The sequence below is a fragment of the Megachile rotundata genome, chromosome 3, assembly GCF_050947335.1.
Source record: "Megachile rotundata isolate GNS110a chromosome 3, iyMegRotu1, whole genome shotgun sequence".
Classification (NCBI taxonomy): Eukaryota; Metazoa; Arthropoda; class Insecta; order Hymenoptera; family Megachilidae; genus Megachile; species Megachile rotundata.
Genome location: NC_134985.1, coordinates 1,502,501 through 1,507,500, shown reverse-complemented (window position 1 = coordinate 1,507,500; position 5,000 = coordinate 1,502,501).

The window sequence follows — 5,000 nt, the reverse complement described above, 5'->3', positions numbered from 1 at the left end:
AACAGAGACAGAAACAGAGACAGACATAGAGACAGAGACAGAGGCAGAGACATAGACAGAGACAGAGACTGCGACAGAGACAGAGACCGCGAGAGAGACAGAGATAGAGACGGAGACAGAGACAGAGACAGAGAGAGAGACAGAGACAGAGACAGAGACAGAGACGGAGACAGAGACAGAGACAGAGACAGAGACAGAGACAGCGACAGCGACAGAGACAGGGACAGAGAGAGAGACAGAGACAGAGACTGAGACAGAGACAGAGACAGAGATAGCGAGAGAGACAGAGATAGAGAGAGAGACAGAGATTGAGACAGAGACAGAGACAGACAGAGACAGAGACAGAGACAGAGACAGAGACAGAGACAGAGACAGAGACAGAGACAGAGACAGAGACAGAGACAGAGACAGAGACAGAGACAGAGACAGAGACAAAGACAGAGACAGAGACAGACACAGATACAGAGACAGAGACGGAGACAGAAGCAGAGACAGAGACAGAGACAGAGACGGAGGCAGAGACAGAGACAGAGACAGAGACAGAGACAGAGACAGAGGCAGAGACAGAGACAGAGACAGAGACGGAGGCAGAGACAGAGACAGAGACAGAGACAGAGACAGCGGCAGAGGCAGAGAGGTCGAGAGAGACAGAGATAGAGACGGAGACAGAGACAGAGACAGAGACGGCGAGAGAGACAGAGACAGAGACAGAGACAGATACAGAGACAGAGACAGAGACAGAGACAGAGACAGAGACAGAGACAGAGACAGAGGCAGATACAGAGACAGAGACAGAGACAGAGACAGAGACAGAGACAGATACAGAGGCAGAGGCAGAGGCAGAGACTGCGACTGAGACAGTGACGGCGAGAGAGACAGAGATAGAGACAGAGACAGAGACAGAGACAGAGACGGAGACAGAGACAGCGAGCGAGACAGAGACAGAGACAGCGACAGAGACAGGGACAGAGAGAGAGACAGAGACGGAGACTGAGACAGAGACAGAGATAGCGAGAGAGACAGAGATAGAGACAGAGACAGAGGCAGAGACAGAGGCAGAGACAGAGGCAGAGACAGAGACAGAGACAGGGACGGAGACAGAGACAGAGACCGCGATAGAGACAGAGACAGAGACAGAGGCAGAGGCAGAGGCAGAGGCAGAGACTGCGACAGAGACAGTGACGGCGAGAGAGACAGAAACAGAGACAGAAGCAGAGACAGACATAGAGACAGAGACAGAGGCAGGGACAGGGGCAGAGACGGAGACAGAGACAGAGACTGCGACAGAGACAGAGACAGCGAGAGAGACAGAGATAGAGACAGAGACAGAGACAGAGACAGAGACAGAGACAGAGACAGAGAGAGAGACAGAGACAGAGACAGAGACAGAGACAGAGACAGAGACAGAGAAAGAGACAGAGACAGACATAGAGACTGAGACAAAGGGCAGGGACAGAGGCAGAGACAGAGACAGATACAGAGACAGAGACTGAGACAGAGACAGAGACAGAGACAGAGACAGAGACAGAGACAGAGACAGAGACAGAGACAGAGACAGAGACAGAGACAGAGACAGAGACAGAGACTCCGACAGAGACAGAGACAGCGAGAGAGACAGAGATAGAGACAGAGACAGAGACAGAGACAGAGACAGGGACAGAGACAGATACAGAGACAGAGACAGAGACAGAGACAGAGACAGAGACAGAGACAGAGACAGAGACAGAGACAGAGACAGATACAGAGACAGAGACAGATACAGAGACAGAGACAGAGACGGAGACAGAGACAGAGACAGAGACAGAGACAGAGACAGCGACAGCGACAGAGACAGGGACAGAGAGAGAGACAGAGACAGAGACTGAGACAGAGACAGAGACAGAGATAGCGAGAGAGACAGAGATAGAGACAGAGACAGAGATTGAGACAGAGACAGAGACAGACAGAGACAGAGACAGAGACAGAGACAGAGACAGAGACAGAGACAGAGACAGAGACAGAGACAGAGACAGAGACAGAGACAGAGACAGAGACGGCGTGAGAGACAGAGATAGAGACAGAGGCAGAGACAGAGACAGAGACAGAGAGGTCGAGAGAGACAGAGATAGAGACGGAGACAGATGCAGGGACAGGGGCAGAGACAGAGACAGAGACAGAGACTGCGACAGAGACAGAGACAGTGAGAGAGACAGAGATAGACAGAGACAGAGACAGAGACAGAGACAGAGACAGAGACAGAGACAGAGACAGAGACAGAGACAGAGACAGAGACAGAGACAGAGACAGAGACAGAGACAGAGACAGAGACAGAGACAGAGACAGAGACAGAGACAGAGACAGAGACAGAGACAGAGACAGAGACAGAGACAGAGACAGAGACAGAGACAGAGACAGAGACAGAGACAGAGACAGAGACAGAGACGGAGACGGAGACAGAGACAGAGACAGAGACAGAGACAGAGACAGAGACAGAGACAGAGACAGAGACAGAGACAGAGACAGAGACAGAGACAGAGACAGAGACAGAGACAGAGACAGAGACAGAGACAGCGACAGAGACAGAGACATAGACAGAGACAGAGCCAGAGGTGGAAGCAGAGACAGAGACAGCGAGAGAGATAGAGATAGAGGCAGAGACAGAGACAGAGACAGAGATAGAGGCAGCGGCAGAGGCAGAGACTGCGACAGAGACAGTGACGGCGAGAGAGACAGAGATAGAGACAGCGACAGAGACAGAGACAGGGACGGAGACAGAGACAGAGACCGAGATAGAGACAGAGACAGAGACAGAGGCAGAGGCAGAGGCAGAGGCAGAGGCAGAGACTGCGACAGAGACAGTGACGGCGAGAGAGACAGAAACAGAGACAGAAGCAGAGACAGACATAGAGACAGAGACAGAGGCAGGGACAGGGGCAGAGACAGAGACAGAGGCAGAGACTGCGACAGAGACAGAGACACGGAGAGAGACAGAGATAGAGACAGAGACAGAGACAGAGACAGAGACAGAGACAGCGAGAGAGACAGAGACAGAGACAGAGACAGAGACAGAGACAGAGAAGGAGACAGAGACAGACATAGAGACAGAGACAAAGGGCAGGGACAGAGGCAGAGACAGAGACAGATACAGAGACAGAGACTGAGACAGAGACAGAGACAGAGACAGAGACAGAGACAGAGACAGAGACAGAGACAGAGACAGAGACAGAGACTCCGACAGAGTCAGAGACAGCGAGAGAGACAGAGATAGAGACAGAGACAGAGACAGAGACAGAGACAGGGACAGAGACAGAGACAGAGACAGAGACAGAAACAGAGACAGAAACAGAGACAGACATAGAGACAGAGACAGTGGCAGGGACAGAGGCAGAGACAGAGACAGAGACAGAGGCAGAGACAGAGACAGCGACAGCGACAGAGTCAGGGACAGAGAGAGAGACAGAGATAGAGACAGATACAGAGACAGAGACAGAGACAGAGACAGAGACAGATACAGAGACAGAGACAGAGACAGAGACAGAGACAGAGACAGAGACAGAGACAGAGACAGAGACAGATACAGAGACAGAGACAGATACAGAGACAGAGACAGAGACGGAGACAGAGACAGAGACAGAGACAGAGACAGCGACAGAGACAGAGACAGGGACAGAGAGAGAGACAGAGACAGAGACTGAGACAGAGGCAGAGACGGAGATAGCGAGAGAGACAGAGATAGAGACAGAGACAGAGATTGAGACAGAGACAGAGACAGACAGAGACAGAGACAGAGACAGAGACAGAGACAGAGACAGAGACAGAGACAGAGACAGAGACAGAGACAGAGACGGCGTGAGAGACAGAGATAGAGACAGAGGCAGAGACAGAGACAGAGACAGAGAGGTCGAGAGAGACAGAGATAGAGACGGAGACAGAGACAGAGGCAGAGGCAGAGGCAGAGACTGCGACAGAGACAGTGACGGCGAGAGAGACAGAGATAGAGACAGAGACAGAGATAGAGACAGAGACAGAGACAGAGGCAGAGGCAGAGGCAGAGGCAGAGACTGCGGCAGAGACAGTGACGGCGAGAGAGACAGAAACAGAGACAGAAACAGAGACAGACATAGAGACAGAGACAGAGGCAGGGACAGGGGCAGAGACAGAGACAGAGACAGAGACTGCGACAGAGACAGAGACAGCGAGAGAGGCAGAGATAGAGACAGAGACAGAGACAGAGACAGAGACAGGGACAGAGGCAGAGACAGAGACAGAGACAGAGACAGCGACAGAGACAGAGACATAGACAGAGACAGAGCCAGAGGTGGAAGCAGAGACAGAGACAGCGAGAGAGATAGAGATAGAGGCAGAGACAGAGACAGAGACAGAGATAGAGGCAGCGGCAGAGGCAGAGACTGCGACAGAGACAGTGACGGCGAGAGAGACAGAGATAGAGACAGCGACAGAGACAGAGACAGGGACGGAGACAGAGACAGAGACCGAGATAGAGACAGAGACAGAGACAGAGGCAGAGGCAGAGGCAGAGGCAGAGGCAGAGACTGCGACAGAGACAGTGACGGCGAGAGAGACAGAAACAGAGACAGAAGCAGAGACAGACATAGAGACAGAGACAGAGGCAGGGACAGGGGCAGAGACAGAGACAGAGGCAGAGACTGCGACAGAGACAGAGACACGGAGAGAGACAGAGATAGAGACAGAGACAGAGACAGAGACAGAGACAGAGACAGCGAGAGAGACAGAGACAGAGACAGAGACAGAGACAGAGACAGAGAAGGAGACAGAGACAGACATAGAGACAGAGACAAAGGGCAGGGACAGAGGCAGAGACAGAGACAGATACAGAGACAGAGACTGAGACAGAGACAGAGACAGAGACAGAGACAGAGACAGAGACAGAGACAGAGACAGAGACAGAGACAGAGACTCCGACAGAGTCAGAGACAGCGAGAGAGACAGAGATAGAGACAGAGACAGAGACAGAGACAGAGACAGGGACAGAGACAGAG